Below are 27,652 nucleotides of genomic sequence, written 5' to 3'. Positions count from 1 at the left end.
TAATGGGTATCAATGTAATGCCATCGCATCTACATCATGTCACCCCTCGCACCGAATCCACGCGATGAGCGAGTCACCACCAAGTAGTCAGCTTATCGCCCCCATTTATGATATCTTGTCTATATGGGTGGTTACTTAGACTCACTGTCCCATGAATGGTCTTTAGCTACTCCATGTGCTATGCCACCTGAGATCCCATACTCATAGTGACCTTACCCCTCACATGACTAAAGATTATCCAAATTGATCATCATTTAGTTTTCGCAAGTTGAGGTTGGTCCTTAGTCATATTGAGCAATCTTAGTCAAGTTGACACCCTTGAAAATTAACTAAGCCTCTAGATGAGTCAAGGGTTTGTGCTTTAAGGAATGGTAAGGTCAGCCTTGCAAATTGACACCCTTGTAAAACAACTAGCCAATATCTTCACTAGGCCTCAAGATGAGTCAAGGGTTTGTGCTTTAAGAAGTCAACTAAGTATACTTGACTCTTGTAATGTGGTTTGAAAGGTTGCACGCCTATGTTTGTTATTTCCATTTAAACTAGTTAGCCTTGCAAAATATTTATAAGTGTTTCAAAATGTTAGTTCTTATGTCTAACCTTATCTTAAGTAGCTACTGTTATGATTGATGATCTGCTGGATATCTATAAGAGACAAGGAGTCCATGACCTTAATCAAAACACTAAGAATATTTCCTTGAAAGTATAGACCTAATCCTTGTTGTCTGCTAGACTACAGAGGCTCACGTGGATGCCTCACGATATGTCTGAGCCATTAGTGTAAAAAAAACAAAAATTTTCATTTTCCCCATTTTACCCATCCTAGTTACTTCCCAAAGTTACTAGGACTTGGTCATGGGCTCGCTCTCTCTCTCTCTCTCATGTGCGCTCACCCCCTCCTCTCTTGTTGTCACCATCACTGCCATTGTCGCCACCATCTTGGTCATCATGATTGCCCTCCTAGGTAGTGTGCATGTGCATAGGGCTTGGGTGGACAAGATAGGGATTAGGGGAGTCCACAAGAGAAGAAGCAGTCATCGTCGTCCTCACCATCATCATCGCCCACTCAGGAAGGTGGGAAGTATGCATGTGCATAGGGCTTGGGTGGATGAGCTAAAGCTTAGGGGGAGCCTGTAGAAGAAGAAGCAATTGTTGCTACCATCCCTAAGGTTCTTGTCGATGGACATTCTTCCTAGGCTCCTCCCTTGTGGATGTCCTGCATCCAAACTGGCTTGCAAACCCCATCCTAGTGCCCAAAAAGAACAACAATGGAAAATGTGTGTTGACTATATGGTCCTTAACAAGGCATGTCCTAAGGATCCTTATCCTTCACCCCATATAGACTAGATCATCGACTCCACTACAAGATTAGAGTTACTCTGCTTCCTCGATGCTTACTTCAGATATCACTAGATCTGAATGAAAGAGTTTGACCAATTAGGTACTTCGTTCATCACCCTGATTAGAGTTACCAAGCCATTCAGGCTAAAGAACACGGGGGCTACCTACTAGTGCTGCATGAAGCGCTGCCTCTATGAGTAGATAAGTAGAAATGCCAAGGCTTACATCGATGACATCATCATAAAATCATCAAAAGCTAGAGATCTTATTCGAGATCTTTTGGAGACCTTCAACACTCTTTGAAAGTTCAAAATCAAGCTCAACCCAGAGAAGTGTACCTTCAGGGTACCATCTGGCAAACTACTAGTTACATCATATTAGCTCATTGGATTGAGACCAATCCAATGAAGGTTAAGGCCATCCTCGATATAGGACCCCTTTAGTGCTAAGAGATGCTAAGAAACTCATGGGGTGTCTGGCTTACTTAAGCCGGTTCATCTCAAGGCTAGGCAAAAGAGGACTCTCCCTCTACAAACTCTTATGCAAGATGCCAGACTGGCAATGGACCCCGTAGGCTCAAAAGGCTTTCAATGATATCAAGGACTTCCTCACCAAACCCCCTATTCTAGTGACTCCCAACAAGGAGGAGCCTCTACTCCTATACATCGCAGCTAGCACTCAAGTGGTCAGCATGGCTATAGTCATAGAGAGGAAGGAAGAAGGCCACATTTAGACCATTCAACGACCAGTATACTTTCTTAGTCAAATATTGGCTGAGAGCAAAACTCGTTAGCAAAACATCTAGAAGATACTCTACAGGGTGTACTTGGCAAAGAAGAAGATGGTTCACTACTTCGATGAGCACCTGATTATCGTGGTCACCTCCTTGCCATTAGGAGAGATCATCAACAATTGAGATGTGACCATATGGATTGCCAAATGGGCCCTAGAACTTATGGCGTATGTGAAGGGTCGAGATGGCGGACTAGAGGGGGGGGTGAATAGTCTTTTCTAAAATTAATCGCGTTGACTAACCGATACAAATGTGGAATTAAAACTATCGGTCTAGCCAAGACTATACCCCACTATATATGTTCACTAGCACCTTGCAAAGATAACAATTATGCAACAAAGGTGTCGGGCTAGTTAGAGCTCTCCTAAACAATTCTAGGAGCAAGGTTACACAAACCTATGCCACTAGTACTTTAAGCAACAAGGGAGCTCCTACACATGCTAGTAAGCAAAAGCACAAAGCTAACTAAGCTCACTAGCAATGCTCAATAACAAGGCAACCAATGCCTAATTAGAGAGCGCAAAGACTTAGCTACACAAACTAAGCAATGTGACTAACAAGGTTACTAAAACCAAATTAGCCACGCAAGGGAGCTACTTCTATGCTACACAAGCAAGAAGGTAATTAGCAAGCTACACAAGCTATCTAATTACAAGAGCAACTACACAAGCTTAATATGTGTAAAAGTAATTGCAAGCTTGTATAATGGGGATGCAAACCAATGGGAAGAACAAGGTTGACACGATGATTTTTCTCCCGAGGTTCACGTGTTTGCCAACACGCTAGTCCCCGTTGTGTCGACCGCTCACTTGGTGGTTCGGCGGCTAATTAGCATCACCCGCTAAGCCCGCACGTCGGGCGCCGCAAGAACCTACCCCTTGAGTGAGGGTAGCTCAATGACACGCTTTACTAGAGTTGCTCTTCGTGGCTCCCACGGGGCGAGCACAATGCCCCTCACAAGCACTTCTCCGGAGCGCCGCACAAGCTTCTTGCGGGCTTCGACGGAGACCACCACCAAGCCATCTAGGAGGTGGCAACCTCCAAGAGTAACAAGCACCACCGGCTTGCAACTCGATCACCTAGTGCCACTCGATGCAACCTCACGATGCAATCGCACTAGAATCGCTCTCTCACACAATCGGATGATCACTATCAAGTATGTGTGAGATGGAGGGCTCCTAAGCACTCTCAAGCATGGACACAAAGTCCCCCAAGGTGCTCAGCACCAGCCATGGCCGAAGGCCACTTCTATTTATAGCCCCAAGGGCTAAACTAGCTGTTACCCCTTCACTAGGCAACGGTCGAGTCGACCGGACGCTCCGGTCGTATTGACCGGATGGTGGACCTCAGCGTCCGGTCACCCGCAGATAGCCACGTGTCCCGACTCCAACGGTCACTTGACCTGACCGGACGCTCCAGCTTCAACTAACCGGACGCTGAACCCTCAGCGTCCGGTCGTTTCCAGTAAGCTCCCGAGCATGACCGGACGCGTCCGGTCGAACGCGATCAGACGCAGCCAGCGTCTGGTCACACTCCAGCTACTACGTCACCGTACGTCAGCCTGATCGGACACAGCCTTCTAGCATCTGGTGCATTCAGATCCAGCGTCCGGTCAGTTGACCGACGCCAGCATCTATGCGACTAACTCGTTTTCACTTCTAACTTCTTCACCCTTGCACCAATGTGCTAACCACCAGAATTTGCATCCGGCGCAATAGAAAATAGGCATTCCATTTCCCCGAAAGCGCCGAATGTGTAAATGTGCCAAACCCATCTCAACCCTGCAAACACCACCTCCTTTGTAAATGTGCCAACACCATCAAGTGTACACCACCATGTGTAAGTGTGTTAGCATTTTCACAATCATTTCCCAAAGGATGTTAGCCACTCAACTTGCCACGCCACTCGATCCTAGCGACAATGCAAAGTTAGATCACTCGAGTGGCACTAGATGACTGATATGCAAACAAGTTTGCCCCTCTTGATAGTACGGCCATCTATCCTAAACCCGGTCATAAACTTCTCTACACACCTATGACCGGTGAAATGAAGTGCCCTAGGTTATACCTTTGCCTTGCGCATTCCATTCCATCTCCTTCAATGTCGATGCAACACATGCACCAACACGATCAACAATGATATGATCCACTTCATATCATCACATGATCATATTGGTTCATCGATCTTGACTCTACTTGCTCTTCACCATTGCCATCGTCCATCGGCGCCAAGTCTTGCTTAAGCTTCACCGCCATGCGGTCCATCACTCCAAAGCCTTCGACTTGCCCTTCACGCTTGCAACCGGTCCATCAAGCCAAGTCTTGTCTTGATCTTCTCCACCTTGATCACATGACTCAATGTCATGTCTCATGTGCATTTAAGCTCCTTCATCATCACATGTGTGAGCTTTGCAACATCTCCAAGCCATTTTCACCTTCATGGCATATGTTGCTCACACACATGTACCTATGGACTAATCACCTGTGTATCTCACATAAACACAATTAGTCCACCTAAGTTGTCACTCAATTACCAAAACCAAACAAGGACCTTTCAGTATGGCATCACATATGTGCCACGCACAGCCATAAAATCCTAGGCTCTGGTGGCATTCATTGCCGAATGGATAGAAGCACATGTCGAACCAGCCATAGGCGATCCAGAGTATTGGAACATGTACTTCGATGGCTCTTTGATGCTACAAGGAGCGGGAGCGGGAGCAGGAGTTGTCTTGGTTTTCCCCAGCGAGAACTGAACGAGGTACGTGCTCTGTTTAAATTTCGAGGGTGCTACCAATAACATAGTGTTTATGGTAGTTATCAATGATCATAAATCATCAATAAAACCTAGAGAAATGCATGAAAATGATCACCAACATAGGTCTAGGGGTTTAAACTAACAAATTCCATGAGTTTTGGTGAATTTGTGTTTTTAGCAGGGTTTATCCAAAAAACCGTCAAGGTGGACCCAATTGGTAGAATTAATTGTAATTATCCATGACAAAAACAACTCCAGAAGGTTCCAGAAGACACCAGAGGGCAAACCACAAAAGCAAACTTGGAGAGGATGCTAGGTGGGGCTGGCTAGCCCTAGGGGCCCACATGTTGACCTCATCTTCCTACATCGGTTTTCCACCACCTTGAAGATCACATCTAAGCCATTCTCTTAAGTTGGTTTGATCCGAGGGTCTAGATATGATGCTACCCCTATATATATCCGCCCCCACCCCACCCCAAGGCATAAGTCAAGAAAGATTTGAAATTAGGGTTTCTAGAGAGAGAATAGAATTGATCTCCGATTCTTCAAGTTCTAATATAGGCTAGCTAGAAAGATTCAAGTAGAGTTGGGTTATTGCTCAGGATTCTGGATTCGTCATCTGGAGGCTGGTATAATCATTGTATCTCTCTATTATTCATGACTTTGTGCTATTCCAATACTATGTTTCTATTTATTATGTTCCTAGTCTGCTCTAGTAGAATGCTTGATATAGTCATAATTGATAATGAATATATGCATAAGTTTGCAAAGTGCTTAGCTTAGTATTCGAGCGATTTAAGTGGTCAATAATATGTAAGCGTGGTGCTTAAATACTATTTACTTGTGGATGCACACTACATTTTGGGCCATGTGGTAGATCATGAGTGTGACACTCTCGTTGAGTCCTTTGTAGTCCACTCCCCGTTGTAGGACAAGTAGGACATGATTGTGAAGGGAATCAAGCTCTATTCTTGATCTTAGTAATGTTTCTTATGCCTAGATGTGGAGTTAATTATTCTATAGATGAAAGTATATATACTAGGGTGTACAAAAGACTTAGTAAATAAGAAATGACTTAGGAATCTTATCTCTTAATTAATCTCCTTCCTAGCCATACTACATTTATGAGTATCTATTTATATCTCTAGATTATTATCAATGCCTTACACTTATCATTTATTTATCATTTGGCTTACCTCTATCAGAGCATGTCTTAGTTACTGATCTCATCATAAGTATACATATTTGTCAATATCTCTAGCCATCACTCCTCCCCATGGAAAAAATATAAATAAGGATACCTGGTATACTCTTGGGTGAAATGCTACAATGGTATATTATCTGTGCACTTGCAGATTACTTCATCATATATAATCTTTCCTAAATTCACAAGTGTCGATAATAATTATTACCAACAAACATTTATGGCATCATTGTTAGAGATGACAACTTATTAAAAGTGATGTTAAGAAATGTCAACAAGCATTTCTGGCGCCGTTGCTAGGGAGGGGCACAAGGCTAAAAGAGAATTGATCAAATAAATACTTATAGATGAAATCATAACTATGCACCTCTGCTTTAGCAGGCTTACCCTTGTTTGTTTTTGTTCATATTTTATATAGGGTATTGTAGGATTGTTTTTGATTCATCAATAAATTCCATCAATCACAATCAAACCAATCAAGAGGCAGCTCAACACTAGTTTCTAAAGCTATGGCTGACAAGACTCTGTGTGAATTCTCTACTCCAAGCACCAAGAACATCCACACTGGACCAACACTCAAAACCAACAACCTTGAGTTTGAACTCAAGCCAAGCCTCATCAACATGGTGCAAGCTACCCCATTCTGCGAAAAGGCACATGAAGATGGTAATGCTCATCTTTAGAATTTCCTATAGATTAGTAGCACAATCGTCATCATGGATGTCGCTCAAGACATCATACTACTTCACCTATTTCCATTCTCGTTAGTGGAAGGGTGAAGTAGTGGTTCTACACCAACAAAGATAACATCAATACATGGGGAAAATTTTTGAAGGCCTTTCTAGCAAAGTTTTTGCTTATAGGCAAGACCAATGCCTTAAGAGGAAAATTTTCCAACTTCCAATAGCAGAAAGGAGAAACCATTCTAGAAGCATGGGAATGTTTCCAAGAATATATTTCATACTATCCTCATCATGGGATGGAAGATTGGTTGCTCATGTAAGGCTTCTACCATGGATTAATTTAGAAAGCTCGTGAACAGCTTGATGCTACTGTTGGAGGAGCATTTATGTCACTCACCCTTGGAAAAGCTAAAACTCTCATAGAAAAGATAGGATCTAACCAAGGCTGGTCTCAAGGAAGTATTCAAACATGCAATAAGAGCGAAGAAGTACCAGAAGAGATGTGTGCACTTTCAACCAAGATGGACGTCTTGTTAAATTGGCTTGAACAGTGAGCCAATTACAAGAAATATCATCAAGCCATTGAAGATGCTTATAATGCCCAAAACACATGTGGAGAATATTTGGGGATTGATTTCCCTGAGTATCAAGAGAATGTAAACATTGTCATCAATAATTTTGTTCCACAACAACAGAGACAAGGATGGGGGCAACAACAATGGTCAAATTATCAAGGTAAGTACCCAGGTAATTACTATAATTCTTTCAATTTCAAACAAACATCTGTGAGAGATTTGATCTTAGAACAAGCCAAGATTAATGAGAGTATTTCTAAAAAGCTTGCTTCTAATGATAAGGTCCTAGAAAACATAAACACTAAAATAGAAAGTTTTTCTTCTGCTATAAAAGACTATCTTAGCTATAATAAAAAGATAGAATTACAATTAGCCTAGTTGGCCATTGCTCTGCCTTTTGCTACTAACCTTGAAAAGGTCAACGCCATAACCACATGAGGTGGCAAGTCCACTCATGATCTGCCATATTATAGACGGTCGTTAACATCATTTATAAACCATCAACATAACCTACATATTTACTTAATTCCATCACCAAATATAGGTCTAGGGGTTTAAACTAATAAATTCTACAAGTTTTAGTGAATCTGTGTTTGTAGGAGGATTTAATCAGAAAATCGTCAAGGTGGACCCAATCATTAGATCAAATCACGTTTATCCACGATGAAAACAACTTAGGAAGGATCTAGAATCATCTAGAAGGCAAACCACCGAAGATCAAGCTGAGAGGTTGATAGGGGGGCTGGCCACCCCCACCCCTAGGTTGGCCAGCCTATGGACCCCACATGTCTGGCTCTCCTTCATATGTTGGTTTCCCACTGCCTTAAAGATCAAATCTATGTCGTTGCTCAAGGTCGATTTGATCCGTGGGCTTAGAATTGATGGCTCCCCCTATATATAGTAGCCCCTACCCCCCTCCCTGAGGCCATCTTGGAAACCCTAATTCATATCTCTCATTCAGATCAACATGCGACAGGAGGATTAGGTCTAGAACTTTCCAATGCAGTAGATTAGTTGCTCGGGAATGAGGATCGAGTTGGGCTCATGCTCAAGTTCTAGATCTAGTCTTGGAGGTTCGGTAAAGCCTTGTATCTTCACTTCTAAATCTTGTGAGACTTATTATCAATTTATCATATTCTTATCTACATGGTTATGCTTACTTTGAATATATATCTTTCTTAGTTAAGGTTATCATTACTTTTGTGTGTGGGTTCATAGAGCACTTAGCTTGCTAGTTTACCGGCTAGGCTAAGTAGCCGAGTCCTATGTAAGCATGGTACTTATACGATGCTCTGCCTATGAGTACACCCTGTTCCCTAGTTCTATGGTAGCAACAGGAGGTGGCAGCCCCGTCTATCCGCTGGAGTCCATACTGAATTGAACAGGTTCTTAAATTGTATGATCGTCGTCGCATTAGTAGAGTTATCCTTTGTGGTGCTCTAGCCACTTAGCGTGCCAATTCGCCACCAACACCTCGCACCGCCTCTCCTGTGCTGCCTTCTCAGCAGCACCGCTGCCTGCAGCCTAACGCCGCTAGAGCAACGCCTCTACGTGCTGCGCGCGTAGGTGGCTTGGCTGCCTTGGCTTGCCTTTGGCTTGCCTTTGGCTAGGCTACGCCCCACCGCAGGTGCACAAGCAAGCCTTGATGCTCCCCACCACTACCGGCCCCTGCTGGCTAAGGTCGGCTGACCCCAAGGCCATCCTTGCCGGCTGTCAGGCCACTGTTGCTATGACCATGCCACCTAGGGCTGCCTTAGGCCAAGCTGAGCTATCCCATGGATGTGTGTGGACCCCCTAGTGCTCCCCCACCATTTCCCAGACACCGGCAATGACCTCACTGGCCAGAAATTGCCTGGCCGACGATCCTCCTCCACCTCCTCTGTTCTGATCCACGTGAGGGACCTCGCACAACAATTAGAACAAGTCCAAGGGGTTTTCTGCATAGTCTATGGCTTAGTTGAATAGTACCTATAAGGACCTCCTTGCTGGAATCTGTTTTCATGAAAGTTTAGGGGTCTCGGTGCAAGTTTGTTTTTCTTTTATGGTAGAAACTTTGGAAAATCATAATAAATTATAAAAAATTGTAAAATAGTAAATAAGGACTTTTTGTACTCCTTGATATTAGATCTATGCAGTAGAGTCATAATATGATATGTGTTAGAAGAATTTTTTTGCTGTTTTTATTTATTCTTGCAAAGTGCATTTAAAATACTTTTTAGTTGTTAGATGCATATCTTGAGTTATAAAAGTCCAAAAATGGTAATTCTAGTTGTGTTAATCTTGTGATGACATTCTATAGCTAATAAAAATATGAAACATGCTTGTTGTGAACTGCTTTTATAATGTTTTGATTTAATCTTGTTAAATAGGCAATTCTAGCTTGTTTTGCTTATTATTCTCATATCTAAATTTTTGGGACTCCAATTACTGTGAAATTTTTATGGTAGGCTACTGATTCTATGTGTGTGCTGTGGAAAAAAATTCATACTCATTAAATGCAGTATGGTTAATTTATTGATTTAACTTGTTTATTGCTTGATAAATGGTTTTAAATAAGTTATAATTTTTATGAAGATGCAAAAATATAAAAGGTAGTTCCATTACCCTAGTATGATGTTTTTGTGTCATGTTGATACATAATATGGCCATGTATTTGCAGAAAATAGTGTGTTTTAGATTTATCTTGCTCTCACATGTTTTCTTGCATTAGAAATTTGTCTTTTTATAATAATTAATCTATAAAACCTGAGCATGTGAAATTTGTGCAGTAGCTATATTTTGATAACATCTACCACTCATAAAAGTCTCAGACCCAAACTAGTTGTTCTCATATATCACTAAAATTATATATATGTTTATTGGGAAAAAGGATTAATAAAAGCATAATTGTAGATAAGCTTGTAATTGTAGTTGGTAATGCTTTGAGTGATTGGGGTTCAATAAAGTGTTGCAAAGTATATTAGTGGTGGTTGAAGTTCTTGAATGGCTCATGTGTGCATGCTCTTTGTTAGCAAAATAAGTGAAACATCAAACAGTTACATTCTAAAATGGCTGCATGTGCATTTTCTGTTGTGATGATAATTTCATGGATCAAATGATGTTTTATGTAAATATGCTGAAAACAAAAGTTGTATATAATTTCCTTACTTTTCATTTACTAAAGTTTCATGATTTTAGGCCAGATGGTTTAGGAGTTATAGATTTTAGAAGTTTGCTGTTAGGTTTTTGCATGTCCTCTAGACAGATCTAAATGATTTTATTGTTTGGCTCATTTAAAGATGGAATCATGTATTAGTGATACTAAGAGAGTTGTAGTGATTTTACTAATATTTCCAAAATGTTAGAGAACACCCTTTTTGGTGGTCTAGAACTCTAGTAATAGCTGTTCAAAGTGGAATGGCAGATTTCTGTCTAAATCTGGACAGAGACTCCTTCTCGATGTTGTTTAACCTTGTTGGCTGTAGAATCATCTAAAAATTATAATAAGCAAGTTGTAGATAACTTAATGAGCTTTCCATAAAGTTAATAATCATGTTTTCTGGATGTATAGAACTCCACATATGCATTTCTGAAGTTAATATCAGTTTTCTATCCTTAGTTGTATAAGCTCTGCTTCATGATGTATTTTGACCTTGTGATTTGTTGAATCAGATTTCTATGTTAATAACAAAGTTTTATATAATTTCATTAGCTTTCTAGAAAGTCTTGAATCATACTTTTTGCATGCCTAAAACTTTGGGTATGGTGAAAACAAGTAACTATGGTGCTCCTGTTTAGAATTTGTGTTTGTACCTAAAATTGTTTGCTTCACCTTGCTTTGCTTTGTGTGTTGCTAAGTGTGGCTCATGCCTTTGATGGTGTTAAATTAATATACCTAAAACCTTGTGAAACTTGTATCATGGTTGGTGCTACCTTCCTTGCAATCCTAGCATGATAGGTTGTGGGATGTTTAATTAAGTAACATGGAGTGCTTATATATGTTCGGTGTAACCTTGTGCTCATCTTGAATACTTTTATGTGAGGCATCTCATATTGCCATTCTTCGCATTCATGCACTTGGATTGTTGCATCTCATCTAGGTACGCTAGATGCACCATGAGAAGGACATGATGTTGGAGCTGAACCCGAAGATGGAGTTTGGTGAATCCATCCAGAAGATGGAAGGACTAAGGAAGTACCAAGATGGAAGATGCTCACCAAGCAAGTGTCGTCTAACAAACACTAACCTAGTGTTGGATCCCAGGCAAGCCCCGAAGCATTCTAAGTCACCTATGTTTTTACAAATATCACTTGAGTCCTTTATGTTTAATGCATTAGGTTATAAGAGTTGATTGGAACGACTTGATGCATAGAACTACCTTGTCCAGAAATATACCTTGAACCCTCTATAGGTCTAGGATCGAATGTATGCTTAGCAATGCTTAGACCAGTACAAGTCGGGTGATTTCCTGTCACCTGCGAGATATAGGTGGATACCAAAGCACTATTGGCTATATTTGCTATCGTGGAAATAACCATGTGTTGATAAATAAAAGGAGACCATGTGGGATTATGATAGAGAAGTAACAAGGCATGGAGGTCTTGGTGCCTATTTATCTCCATCTATGTCGGTTAAGGACTGATTCGTTGTACGTCCTCATGTCATGTTGAACGCATGCCTAACATTTAGTTGGCCAGATAAGTCGTTCCAACCGCAAAGCCGAGTAGCTCCATTCAGGCCAGGACCCAGTAAATGAAAGTGCACACACTAGGGGAAGTAAGGATGTGCAGGGAGCTAGTGGCGTTAGTCCAAGGGCAGGCCAGGCCTGAACTTCCAAGCAGACTGGTAGTATCCCTGAGGGTGTGGTGCTGCTCAGACCCATGATTGTACCTGAGTTGTACCAAAGGTGACCTAAGACAACCTTGACACAGGTATGTCTGGGTTAGTGTTAGGAATAACTCCCTAGCTGGTTGGAATCGATTTGAGTCATCGTCTCTCTCGGATAGTGAGAACTTGACTGAGCAGCGGCCACATAGCATTAATTGAAGGAATTTGATGGTTATGATGAATATGGAAATGTTACAGCGGTTATGGTTACTATTGCATGTTACTAAATGATATTCCACATGTTTGGCACAGGTTAGTTGCTAATTTAGAGATGAATAGCTATAATTAACTTGGTTATCGAATTATAAAATGTATAGCTCAACTAGTGGCTTTTATGCAAAATTTTGTCAAGCTAGCTCCACCTATAAAGCCTTGCATGATCCTTTGAGTCACTTTATTTTTGGTTTATGAGGGGTAAGTCTAGTTGAGTACATTCAAGTACTCAGGGTTTATCCCACCATGTTGCAGGTGAAGTTCTCGACCTACAGATGATGGTGGCTATCCGTCGGTGGGCTCAGTGACTCTATATTTATTTCTCATCTATATGCTTTTATTAGAGAAGGTCACTTATGCTAGCAACGTATTTGGAACTTATATTAATGTAATCATTTGAAAGCTATGTTGTTTTCCTTTAACCGGTTTTGAAACCCAAACTTGTACTATTATTTGTGAACCCATTTGTAATAATATTTCTGCTGCAACTCTGTGTATGTGATGTGTATTTGCTTAATCATACGATCTTGGTTATGATGTTGATTTACCGAGGTCCTTCGTGACACTTAGCGGACTACTGGGTTTATATAAGTGAAAGTACGCGCGCGTCAATGTGTTAAATGGGGACAGCCATACTTGATCTTGTATAAATTGGGCAGTTCTGTCACAGCTGACATTAGAGCAAGATTAAGCATAATATTGTCATGTACATAGTTTTAAAAGCCAAGTTTTGGTTTTAAAAAGCCTATTTTGACTAAAACTTTAGCTACAAGCAAATTTGTCAAAACTTATTTGCAAAACTATGCTAGCAACAACCTCTAGTTAAGCTCAATTAAGGACCTTTAGGTGGCAATAAGTAAACTGATACTAACTATGGGGGGTTTACTTTCTTATAATTTTTATTTCATCATCTATACGGCGTGCTATTGTATGGATGTCATTCGTTTGAATGGTAATGTATGGATCAATATACCTCTATGCCCAGGTAAGATGGTGAGTGTCATGACCACAAGATGTGAGCATGAAGTCAAAGGGGAGAGGTAGTTTTGATACTTAAGTATATATATCTCATATATATATGGAAGTATTTAACTGTGTGTTAGCTTTGGTACGGCTATATATCCATATTCTATATGTATGTATAGACGTATTTACTTTCAGGTAGCTTTGATATGGAAGTATATATATGTGGGTATATATATATGGAAGTATTTAGCTTGCATATATAATTGTGGGGTTGGGCTAAAATGAAATTCTTCTGTAGGTACACTAACCACAAATGCGTAGATTGAATGTAGCTGACGACTAGCTATATATCAAGAGAGTACATGTTATGCCACCGACATAGAACGTGATTGCCGCCTTAGGCTGGCAATTTCATGAGGAGGAATAGGACAAGCATGCATCATGATTGTTGCTTGTGCATAAACAAGCTCCTCTCACCCTTGTTCTATTAATGGATATCTTGTTGTAACCATATGGTCATGTTGTGCATGACCAAAAACTAATTTGCTAAATGTAAGTAAAACTTGTTTTGAAGAGTCATCCACCTACTTAGTAAAAAGGAAATAAAAAAATAATAGTACCTCACCACCATGTTTTGCATGATATGTGTAGTGGTGTTGTTGTAGGTGACTGCTTGTTATGTGCGAGCTTTATGCTTAGTAATAGTCGCTTAAGCTAATTGGATTGAGTGTTTTGAAATGCTTGCTTAAGACCATGATGTATGTGTGGATGCTCGTTATCTAGGTAGTGTTGTAGCTATCACTCCTTTTGTCCTCGGTAAGCATATGAGTGTTGAAGAGCGCTATCCTAGAACATCGTCCAAATTTTGATAATCTCATGATTGTTTTCTCCAATTAAGTTCTCTCTTAGGAGCCTAAGCCTGTACACATGGTTGCTAGCCCTTGAACATTGCTCTACGAAGACCTATATACATGCCTTTGCTTGACCTTAAGCCCAAGCTTAGTTCCCTTGAATGCTTGCATGTGTCGTGGTTGTCCCGCTCCTATGTGGGAGGACCCTACTAAAAATCCTTGTCGAGCCTCATTGCTCCTTCTCCTATAGATGATCTAGTGCAACGCTAATCGCTATCTACCCTGGCTTTGGAACCTTTTCCTCATAGATCATGTCATTGCTTTATCAACTGAATCCCTAGTCAGTGCATTGGCTCTATCCCTCGAATCTTGTTTGTTTTGTTTCCAACTCTTTCAAGTCTCTGGATGTTTATTAGTCTTAAACTCTTGTTGCTGCCTGGCAAGACCAAATCTCATGTTAATCTTTACCTAGTAATCACCTTGGTGGACACAAGGCATATATGGAAATTAAGAAAGAGTCCCCTGCTCAGTTGTCTTTAGCGACTGAGTTATGTTCTCTTGTGCTGTGTTTTAATCTTCAGATCGCCTCCTTGTTGACTCCTAACCTTGTGACTACCTTCGCTTGCTATCCCTCCTTTACATAGTGCTTGTTCATATGACCCAATCTGTGCAACTTGAAATTTCACTTTGGGTGTGTGATTAGTAATGTTATTATGAGTAGCAACTACGGTGGCGCGATGAAATCGAGAGACTCCTATGGGCACGCACACAAGGTTGTGCTACTCGGCACACGCTAGTATCGAGGTTCCTAGTCATGATCCATTATAGAACTGCACTGATGTATTATTTTCATATGAGCTCTTCCTTGGTTATCTCTCCTTATCTTGTCAGAAGATCTGTATGTCGAACCAGATGCAATAGGACTTCCTTCTGAAGTCATCCAAAGGATAACCTTTAAAGAATAGGTCACTGACATAAACATTAATAGACTGTAAGAGGTGGTAGACAAGTGACTCTACTTGACTATCCCTATAATGACATCGGTCATCTAGTGAGCAACTTATGTCATCTCCGTTGGATCAGAAAGGTACACAACATGTAACGTTGCACAAGTTAATAGTCGAGTGACAATGGATGGAGATATCATGTGCTGTAATAGGTCACCTAGTACTCATAAGCTTCCTATAGCAGAACCGACCTATTCATGAGAGCACAAATACAATGGTAGCCCACAAGCGGTCACAATGTTATACTTGAGCCCATATAAACCTAGTAGTCCGTCGAGTACCACGAAGGGTCTTGATTAACCATCAACATACAACCAAGATCGTACATGATTCAACATACATGGCACACATTACATAAAGTTCACAAATATAGTTAATCCATCAGAGTAGTGGAAGCAAATTAAAAGTTTGAAACAAACATCTACAACATTATTTAAATATAGTGTCAGCTCATGATCACACTTCCACAAAATCATAGTAGAGGGATTAATAAAATATGCCTGCCCAGGGCTTACTCCTTGTCCATGGTGGGACAGAAGCAGTTCTTGCAATAGCTAGGATAAACTGTACCATCTACAACAATGGGAATAAAACCCTAAGTATGAGAAGGTACTCAGCTAGACTTACCCGTCATAAACTAAAAATAAAGTAACTTCAAGGATCATGCAAGGCTTTATAAGTGGAGCTAGCTTGACAACATTTTGCATAAAAAGCTTACCAATTCAAGTATATAGTTATAATTTGGTCATCAAGTTAATTATAGCTATTCATCTCTAGATTAGCAACTAACCTATGCCAAACATGTGGTATATCTTTTAATAGCATGCAGTAGTAACCATAGCCAGTATAATAATTCCTTGTTCATCATAACCGTCATTCCATAATATAGTTACTATGATGTTGGAGCTAGCTAAGTTTCTTACTATCCAGGAGAGACGGCAATTTGAATCGATTTCAACAAGCTGGAAATTTATTCCTAACACAAACCTAGGCAGACTAGATCAACGGTCACCTTAGGTCACCTTTGATACAACTTAGGTCCACATTTTGTGGGTTCGCCTAGCGTCGCACAATCAGTGACAACCAGCTGCTAGGACGTTCAGGCCCCGCCTACCGTTGGGCGCACGTCTAGCTCCCTACAAATCCTTACTACCATCTAGAGTACGCACTTTTATAGAACGAGGCCTGGCCTAAGTTGAGCTACTCAGCTTCGCGATTGAAATGAGTTATCTGGCCAGCTAAGTGAGAGGCATGCGTTCAATCTTGTCAGAAGTGCCAACAACGGTATGGTTCTTAATCGGCATAGATGGAATCACATGAGTCAACCTACACATAGACTCCACTCAGCCTCCATTTATATTACCCCATGGTTCTTTTCCATGATAGCAAATATAGCCAGTCGTGCTTCGGTATCCACCTATATCTCGCAGGTGACAAGAAATCACCCGACTTCTACCGGTCTGATCATGGCTAAGCATATATTTGATCCTGGACCTACATAGGGTTGAAGGTATATATATCTAGAGAAGGTAGTTCCATGCATCAAGTGTTTCCAATCAACTCTTATAACCTAATAAATCAAACATAAAGGACTTAAGTGAAGTTTTATAAAACATAGGAGACTTAAAATGCTCTAGGTCTTGCCTTTGAGGAAAGAGTTTGGCCGATGATTCGGGTACTCAGGGAGGTCCATGAGAGTTTGCTCCTCTTCTCCTAGAGCTACGGCCTGAGGCATCTCCTACTGTTCCTCCTCTTCTTCTTCGTTGAACTCCAAAAGGGTTATCCCTTCGGATGATCCTATATGCATGAGCATGAAATAAGATATCACGAATGCACATATAATGACATATATAATATGAGATGATGTGATGAATGTATCCTCATAAGTGTTTTCAACAGCGTTGCATTAAGCTAATAACAAGTTGCATCTTATTTTACTGAGTAGATGAATATCTCTTCTCTAGTAAGTTAAACAAACACTTATGTAAATCATTTTCTAGACTACAAGACAATAGCCACTTGTTTTGACCATAACTGGAGTTATACATGTCAAAATAATATGGTTGCGGACATTATGGAAATCTTATAAAATTTCCTACAACTTTATTTTAATTATTTTAATGTGATTCAGCAGTTATCTGAGTCAAACAATTCAATCTTTCAGATCAGTCCAGAGAGCAAGCATTTCTGATAACAGACTTCTAACAGCCATAATTCTTAAACCATAAGGCCTATAACTATGAAAATTTAACACAAGGTAGATAAGTAAGTTATCTACAACTTTGTTATTAACCATATTTACAGAAAAGAGCATTATCATCATGAAATCATCACCACATCAGAAACTATATATGCAACCATCTAATTGAATTATAAAGCGATAATTAACTAGTTGCATACAACCAATTACTTCTAAGCTTAACTAATAACATCAAAAGATCATATGCATCACAAGAACCACAGAAAACATCTTGGTTAAACATAACTAAATTATTTATATTCATTTATTAATTTCCTTAGATACTAAGGTGATTTAAAGGATAAATATTTCTAGTGCTTAATAAATTCTTAGAAAATTAAAGTATCCTACAAATGACCTTAATAGTCTACTATACAAATTTCATGACATTTGGATAAGTATATCTACCCTTACAAAAATGACAAGTTACATAGGCTTATTTTAGCAAAAATAGTTTAGCATAGTGAAAAGTGCCAAACAACAGATTTAATATTTTTGTTACTTTCCTCCTAGCATAAGAATACGGTGTAAAAATTTGTATGATCATATGTTATGTATTTTCACCCCAATTAATTTCACTAGAAACTAGCAATTAATTAGAATTAAATAGGAAGATCATATTTCAAGTATGCTTATTGTAGGTTTAGTATTTTTCCTAGCTAGAGCATGTCAACACAAGACTAGCAAAAATTTGAATCACAATTTTACCACCTTCCTAGCTCAAGTTATGCAATTTACAAGATAGAAACTATTTTAAAAATACTTATCTTGCTCAATTTAATTCACCTAGAAAAATACCCTAAATAGTAGATTTAATATTTTTTTCAAATAGTACACTTCAAGATGAAACCAACAAAATTTGGTTCACCCCATTTAGACACTCCTAGCTCTAGATATGAATTTTTGAAGTTTGCATTCAAATTTGTGAAAATAAATCAAGAAAACAATTCAAAAACCGACTAACAGTTGGGACCCGCATGTCAGCGACACAGAATAGAGGCGTGGCTTGACCGGTGAAGAGCTCATCGACGGCGTATTGAGGTCAAACCTATGAAAATGAGCCCTAACTTGAACTTGGACAACACACCTTTGCTTACATGTGGACCCAGGTTAAGGTTAGGCATGAGTAATTTTAAACATGCTTGTTTCATGTGCATTACATCAACATGCATCCATCTTGACCAGTGGAAAAGTTTCATAAAGTTTGGAATCAAGAAATCAGATAAAATAATAAGTTACATTTTTGTTTAAATTGCTTCATTTAGCAAATGGAAGCATGGGATGTCGACCAAACCTTGCAACATTGCTCAAACAACTCTAATTCAACTCATGAACAAAAGTCATGAAGGGTTCATGTTGAGCAAATGTCAAGAAAATGCTTCTAAGTGTAGGAATAGCCAAAATTGTCCTTTTCATGATATGGTTTTGACCTGTGTTGACCAACTATCTAGAGTGCTTGCATGGAGTTGGACCTTAAATAAAAGATGAAGTTTGAGTGGAGTACAACAAACTTTATTTTTGGGCGAACACCTGATTCAACTTCTAAGTGTCTCATATAGTGGTCTCAAGTTTGAATGCAGTGTTGTTTTGACCCCTCTGAAAATTTTCTAAGTCCTCGATCAGTAGCAACGTGATGGCAAGTTTGTGACATTTTATCTTCCAAATTTACATGGCAGCTCAAGTGGGTTCCTTACTATGAGTTGAAGTACACTTTGTGTTGGAAACAATAAAATAAGTCTCATCACTTTTGGAGCATGTTTGAACTTTCAAAAGTTATTGCAAGAACAACAAAAAGTTTCTTGAATTCAGTTTTTAGTTTCATATACCCTACTTTGGAGGCTTGTATCTTTGTAGCCATGCCAAACTAGCCCAAGATCCTTTAAGCAAAGCTGTTGATCTTGCGTAGCTCTACAACTTTGGTTACTACAGCTTATGTCAAAACTAAACGGATTAGGAGTTGAAAGAGGGAGAAGAATGTCATTTCAGTCGGCCTAAACCAAAATTTAGAGTTCCATTTTCGGGTATCCTCCTTTGAAGATACGTATCTCCAAATCTAGGTCGAGTTAGCTCTTGATCCTTAAATCAATGTTGTTCACCTCACCAAGATCTACAACTTTGCCTCTTCCACCGTGATAACAGGACAACCGGATCGGGAAATAGAGAGGGGAAAAGTTTGGGGATTTAGTCAATTTTTTAGCTAGCTTGAAAGCTTCAGGGGCAGCGCCATCATTCAACCATGCATAGGCGCCACATGCCGCATAGCCTGGATGCTCGCTCGCATGTTCACCACCTCGCTAGCACTCGTGTCGCATGGATGAAAACACCCAGCGCTTGCCCCTCCTTCCTCTAGCTCGATCTCTTGCTCTCCATCTTCCTCACTCTGAGCTCACACGGATGCCGCCACCATTGACGGCCAGGCTGAGCTCATGTAGCCACTGCTCCTCTGCAGAAGCCCCCTCCAGCCACTCAGTGTGCCAATTCTCTACCAACACCTCGCACCGCCTCTCCTACACTGCCTTTCCAGCAGCGCCTCTATGTGCCAAACGCGCACATGGTCTGGTCACCTTGGCTCACCTCTGGCTAGGCTATGCCCCACTGTAGGTGCGCGAGCACTCCCTGATTCTCCCCGCCGTTATCGGCCCCTACTGGCAAAGGCCGTCCGACCCCATCCTCGCTAGCTGTCAGGCCACTCCTGCCATGGCTACGCCACCTAGGGCCACCTTGGGCTGAGCTGAGTTATCCCATGGATGCACGTGGATCCCTTGGTGCTCCCTCGCCATTTCCCCAACGCCGGCGACGACCTCACCGTCCAGAAATCGCCTGGCCGGCGATCCTCCTCTGCCTCCTCTATTCTAATCCATGTGAGGGACCTCACGCAACAATTGGAACAAGTCCAAGGGGTTTTTGCATAGTCTGTGGCTCAGTTGAATAGTACATATAAGGACCTCCTTGCTGGAATCTGTTTTCGTGAAAGTTTAGGGGTCTCGGTGCAAGTTTGTTTTTCTTTATGGCTAAAACTTTGGAAAATTATAATAAATTGTAAAAAATCATAAAATAGCAAATAAGAACTTTTTGGACTCCTTGAGAGTAGATATATGCAGTAGAGTCATAATATGATATGTGTTAGTAGAAAGTTTCTGCTGTTTTTATTTATTCTTGCAAAGTGCTTTTAAAAATCCTCTTTAGTTGTCAGATGCATATCTTGAGTTATAAAAGTCCAAAAATGGTGATTCCAATTGTGTTAATCTTATGATGGAATTCTATAGCTAATAAAAATATTAAACATGCTAGTTGTGTACTGCTTTTATAATGTTTTGATTTAATCTTCTTAAATAGGCAATTTTAGCTTATTTTGCTTGTTATTCTCATATCTAAAGTTGTATTGCTACAATTGCTGTGAAAATTTTATGGTAGGCTACTGATGCTATTTGTGTGCTGTGGTAAAAATTTCATGGTCATTGGACGCAGTATGATTGATTTAACTTGTTTATTGCTTGACAAATGGTTTTAAATAAGTTATAATTTTTTTGAAGATGCAAAATGGAAAAGGTGGGTCCATTACCTTGGTATTATGTTGCTATGTCATGTTGATACATAATATGCCATGTATTTGTAGAAAATAGTGTGTTTTAGAATTATCTTGCTCTCACATGTTTTCTTGCATTAGCAATTTGTCTTTTTTGTAATAATTAATCTATAAAACCTAAGCATGTGAAATTTGTGCAGTAGCCATGTTTTGATAACATCTACCACTCATAAAAGTCTTAGACCCAAACTAGTTGTTCTCATATATCACTAAAATTATATATATGTTTATTAGGAAAAAGGATTAATAAAAGCATAATTGTAGATAAAAGCTTGTAATTGTATTTGGTGATGCTTTGAGTGATTGGGGTTCAATAAAGTGTTGCTAAGTATGTTAGTGGTGGTTGAAGTTCTTGAATGGCTCATGTGTGCATGCTCTTTGTTAGCAAAATAAGTGAAACATCAAATTGTTACATTCTGAAATGGCTGCAAGTGCATTCTCTGTTGTGATGATAACTTCATGGAACAAATGATGTTTTCTGTAATATGCTGAATACAAAAGTTGTATATAATTTCCTTATCTTGCTTGTACTAAAGTTTCATGATTTTAGGTCTGATGGTTTAGGAGTTATAGATTTTAGAAAATTGTTGTCAGGTTTTTGCATGTCCTCTGGACAGATCTGAATGATTATATTGTTTGGCTCATTTAAAGATGGAATCATGTATTGGTGAGAATAAGAGAGTTGTAGTGCTTTTACTAAGATTTCCAAAATGTTAGAGAACACCCTTTTTGGTAGTCTAGAACCCAAATTATAGCTATTAAAAGTGGAATGGTAGATTTCTATCTAAATCTGGATAGAGATGACTTCTTGATGTCGTTTAACCTTGTTAGCTATAGAATCAACTTAAGATGATAATAAGAAAGTTGTAGATAACTTAATGAGCTTTCCATAAAGTTAAGAATCAAGTTTGTTGGGTGTCTAGAACTCTAGATATGCATTTCTAAAGTCAATATCAGTTTTCTGTCCTTAGTTGTATAAGCTCTGCTTCATGATGTATTTTGACCTTGTGATTTGTTGAATCAGATTTTGGTGTTAATAACAAAGTTTTATATAATTTCATTAGCTCTCCAGAAAGTCTTTAATCATACTTTGTGCATGCCTAGAACTCTGGGTATGATTAAAACAAGTGACTATGGTGCTGCTGTTCAGAATCTATGTTTGTACCTAAAATTGTTTGCTTCACCTTGCTTTGCTTTGTGTGTTGCTAAGTGTGGCTCATGCCTTTGATGGTGTTAAGCTAATATACCTAAAACCTTGTGAAACTTGTATCATGCTTGGTGCTACCTTCCTTGCTATCCTAGCATGATAGGTTGTGGGATGTTTAATTATGTAATGTGGAGGGCTTATATATGTTTGGTGTAACCTTGTGCTCATCTTGAATACTTTTATGTGAGGCATCTCATATTACCATTCTTCGCATTCATGCACTTGGATTGTTGCATCTCATCTAGGTATGCTAGATGCACCACAAGAAGGTCATGATGTTAGAGCCGAACCTAAAGATGGAGTTTGGTGAATCCATGTAGAACACGAAAGGACTAAGCAAGTGCCGAGATGGAAGATGCTCGCCAAGCGAGTGTCGTCTAACAAACACTAACTTAGTGTTGGATCCCAGGCAAGCCCTAAAGCATTCTAAGCCTCCTATGTTTTACAAATATCACTTGAATCCTTTGTGTTTGATGCATTAGGTTATAAGAGTTGATTGGAACCACTTGATGCATAGAACTACCTTGTCTAGAAATATACCTTGAACCCTCTATAGGTCTAGGATCGAATGTATGCTTAGCAATGCTTAGACCAGAAGAAGCCAGGTGATTTCCTGTCACCTGTGAGAAAGAGGTGGATACCAAAGCACGGTTGGCTATATTTGCTATCATGGGAATAACCATATGTTGATGAATAAAAGGAGACTGGGTGGGATTATTATAGAGAAGCAACAAGGCATGGAGGTCTTGGTGCCTATTTATCCCCATCTATGTCAGTTAAGGACCGATTCATTATACATCCTCATGCCATGTTGAACGCATGCCTAGCACTTAGTTGGCCGGATAAATCATTTCGACTGTGAAGCCGAGTAGCTCAACTTAGGCCGAGACCCGGTAAGTGAAAGTGCGCACATTAGAGGAAGTAAGGATGTGCGGGGAGCCAGTGGCGTGAGTCCAAGGGCAGGCTGGGCCTAAACTTCCTAGTAGACTGGTAGTATCCCTAAGGGTGTGGTGCTGCTCAGACCCATGACTGTACCTAAGTTGTACCAAAGGTGACCTAAGACTACCTTGGCATAGGTATATCTAGGTTTGTGTTAGGATTAACTCCCTAACTGGTTGGAATCGATTCGAGTCATCATGTCTTCCGGATAGTGAGAACTTGACTGAGCAGTGGCAACATAGCATTAGTTGATGGAATTTGATGGTTATGATGAATATGGAAATGTTACACCGGCTATGGTTACTATTGCATGTTACTAAATGATATTCCACAACTTTGGCATAGGTTAGTTGCTAATCTAGAGGTGAATAGCTATAATTAACTTGGTTACCGAATTATAAAATGTATAGCTCAACTAGTGGCTTTTATGCAAAATTTTGTCAAGCTAGCTCTACCTATAAAGCCTTGCATGATCCTTGGAGTCACTTTATTTCTGGTTTATGACGGATAAGTCTAGCTAAGTATATTCGAGTACTCAGGGTTTATCCCACCATGTTGTAGGTGAAGTTCTCGGCCTGCTGAAGATGGTGGCTAACCACCAGTGGGCTCGGTGACTCTATATTTATTTCCCATCTATATGCTTTTATCAGAGGAGGTCACTTATTCTAGCAATGTATTTGGAACTTATATTAATGTAATCATTTGAAAGCTATGTTGTTTTCCTTTAACTGGTTTTGAAACCCAAACTTGTACTATTATTTGTGAACCCATTTGTAATATTATTTTCGATGCAACTCTATGTATGTGATGTGTATTTTCTTAATCATGCGATCTTGGTTATGATGTTGATTTACCGAGGTCTTTCGTGACACTCGGCGGACTACCGAGTTTATATAAGTGAAAGTACGCGCGCGTCAACGTGTTAAACGGGGACAGCCGTACTTGATCTTGTATAAATTGGGCGATTCTATCACAAAGTTGTCTTAGCTATAGTTGGGTGTATATATATGCTTTGACCATGTAATAGGAATATCATAGGAATCTACCTCACCTATTGTTTTCCTGAGTTAACTAGTTTATAGTATCTTAGTGATCTGTCCCATGAGTGTTATTATGCATAAATTCATATCATTACATTTACCCCTACTCTAGCTATGCTGGTATGTTGACTAATAGATACTCCTTTGATATTCAATAATATTTACTCTATTATTTCTCTGTGGTAAAATATAAATAATGATACCTAGAATACTCATGGTAAAATGCTATTATGGTATTCTGTGCGCTTGTAGAATCCTTCACATACCACTAGCTTCAGTAGGATTACCCCTATTCTGTTGAATTGTGGAATAAGATAGGACAACAAATGTTGTTTCGACCGTCCGGCAAGCTTCCACAAGAAAAGAAGAAATATTGAAGAACCCTAGAGTGCCTGAACATTCAAGATCCATCAACACTAGAACCCTGCCATTTCATAGGTTTATATAGACATATATATTCTCTAACCATGTGTAGATTGGAGAAAAAGGTCAACATCACAAGAATTCAAATCACATCTCAAGTGATGGAAACAGACGCTGCACTACTAGCAAATTTCATTATGTGACTCATGGTAAGTATGATCAAGAAAGGTGAGATAGTCTTGCTCATGGACTTTAAACTTGATGAGTAGTTATCTTTTAATTATTGCATTCCATTGCATGTTTACTTTGAATAACCCATGCATACACTTCTGCTTAGTTTAAGTTTTCTCATTTCAAATCCACAGCATGTTTAGTTCCTTGCATACATCCATATTGCTTGCATCTTTATTAAAAAAATAATATGTTACTCACCATGATCATGCTCTTTTTCATCTCTATTTGAACAAATCTCTATAGTGCTTTCATGCTACCTTTGTCTGCTATAGTGTGCTTTGGTTTAGAAGTACTCAACATACTTCCATTGGCTTTTAAATTAAGCATGGTGCTTAGGTTGAAACGCCTTAACCAAAATTAGACATGGAGTCTAGTTTGGTTATTGAACTAAAAGTTGCTTGTGGAGATGCTAGATATTTTGTTGGACTAACCCCTATAGAAAACTCTCAAATTCAATCTATGTAAGTCAAGAAATGAATTCACATCAAAGATGAATCAAGGCATGTGATGAACTCCAATAACTTTGCGCAAAGAAGACCCAACTCACTCTTTGTGGAAGGAAGAACTATGAGTATTAAGGATTATTCACTTATCTTTTGTTGCAAGTTATATTTGCCTTGAACCATGCTAGAATGCAGCAAACACATAAAATTTGCTAATAAACAAAATCTATGCTAAAGTAATCCTAAAACCATCCTTTCATTAGCATAGAGGAAAATTACAAAAGTTATGGACAACAACCCATGTTTCAAATTCATTGTATTTCCTCAAGTATGTGTCCACTAACATTTTGTAGGAAAAATCAATAAAAGTTGTGTATGTTCATGGTTTGGTATAAACTTGCAAACCCAAACCAAACCACCACTTCAGTAATGGAACAAAAAGGAAGAAGATGAGTGCCATAAAAAGCACTCACTCATAGAAAGTGGATGGACAAATCAATAGGACATGATCAAATTTGAAGACAACATAGCATTGAGCCTTTCCAAGACTCAAGCTAGGAGGCTAACAAGAAGCAAGATGCAACTCACTTTGATTAACCAGAATATGCCTATTTCCATCATCTTCAAAGACACCAACTTGCATGTTGGCAATAAGGACCAAGATGATGAGATGCCACTACATCATAATGAACATCCTCATGCCAACAGACATCATCAATCAATGGTTCATTGATTACTATGTCCCGTAAGGCCGTGAACAACCATGGTCGCCCAAAGACATCCCCGAGTCATTAAAGATAAAGCTTCTATGCGAGTACCAATGAGGTTTCTTCTTTGATCATCAAGATGGCTGGCATATAACTAGCAAATAAAGAAGAACAACTCTCCACCACGCAATTAGAAGACAAAGACAATCAAGGAGGAACTTGAGTTAGCATCTCCAATGAACACCAACTCGTCAGCCAAGAAATCAACAAAAATCAAGAAAGGTTGATGAGAGAAGAACAAGCAACTACCCAAATGGTACAAAGAAAAGGAAGGATCCTGCTCGATGTACTACAAGCCCTCACTGATAGGCAAATTGGATAATCCTCCTTTAGGTATGTTTGTCACTACTTATTTCAGTAAGAAGAAGGAAAACTCAAGGCATATCCAACCAAGCATTATGCAACATAGAATTGCATTCACAGGAGAAATCTATCATCCAAACTTGATTTTGTATTCTACAAAATTCAAGTGTGGGGGATGGAGTTCTTTAAAATATTTCATGCCATGTTGCTAATTTGTCTTGGTCATCTCTACCTTTATGATATGCTCAACTTGCTTAATTAATCATGCTCCTTTGGTTCACCATACAAATTCTTACTCGAATGAATCTCTTTAGTCTTTTATCTTCCTTGTTCTGTTATAAGTATGCTTTGGAATACTTTTCAAACATAATCAAAACATGCTTGTATATAATTCGGTTGTATATATGGACTAACCCTTGCGAGAAATTATGCAAATTTTGTTGGGAATGTTAGGAGATCATTCGTAGAACCAAATCAAGGTTTGAGGTTTTCTTCAAAACAATTTACACATCTTTGCCTTAACCTTGATTGAAAATTTGAAGTAGTAGTGAACAATAAAGGCACACCACTTGAAACATGGGATAAAGATTTTATACTAATTAAAATATTAAACCAACTTTTCTGTAGCATAGAACATGACCTTTAGCTCTTTGACAACACTATCCTTGTTTCATTTGTATGTTCCTTCAGGTATGTGTTGTCCACTAATCCTTTACAATGAAGAAACAATGAATATAGCAGAAGGTCTAAGCAGGATGCCAAGATCCTCAAAAGGAAAGGACAAAAGGATGGCTTGATAAGAGGATGAGAAAGGAGTGCGACTGTTGGTATTTTTTAATGTGTCACTTGTTTTAAGTAGTCACCCTATGTTGTTGACATTCCTTAGCATCTTTTACTAAGTTGCCATCCCTAGTGTTAGTGCCAGAAATGCTTGTTGGTACTACCTAGTATTACTACTAGAGTGGTTCTTTATTAATTTATGTGACTTGGAAAAACATATAGATATATATGAATGAAAGGAATCTACAAGCACACAGATAATATACCATTGTAGCACTTTACTCGAGAGTATGCTAGGTATCGTTATTTATATTTTTACCATAAGGAAGGTCTGGCAAGGACATGTATTGATAACTTATGCTATTGATGGAGAAGTAAACCATAACCAATATTCTACTCATAGCAGTGGTAAGTCAAGAGGTAAATGGGTATGATAAGTAATGATCAATGATAATTAATCACTTAGAGTACTCCTTTCTATGTCATTAGCATGGTTA

General features: G+C 39.3%; 1 non-coding gene across 1 annotated transcript; it reads right to left on the bottom strand.

The window, feature by feature from the left end:
* Positions 1-6,965: 6,965 nt before the first annotated feature.
* LOC136553146 (small nucleolar RNA R71) lies at positions 6,966-7,073 on the bottom strand. The gene has a single exon (XR_010783053.1). It is a non-coding gene; the product is annotated as a small nucleolar RNA R71 (small nucleolar RNA).
* Positions 7,074-27,652: the final 20,579 nt, after the last annotated feature.

Source organism: Miscanthus floridulus, chromosome 4 (assembly GCF_019320115.1).
Source record: "Miscanthus floridulus cultivar M001 chromosome 4, ASM1932011v1, whole genome shotgun sequence".
NCBI classification, from domain to species: domain Eukaryota; kingdom Viridiplantae; phylum Streptophyta; class Magnoliopsida; order Poales; family Poaceae; genus Miscanthus; species Miscanthus floridulus.
This window is presented reverse-complemented; position numbering and strand designations above follow the sequence as displayed.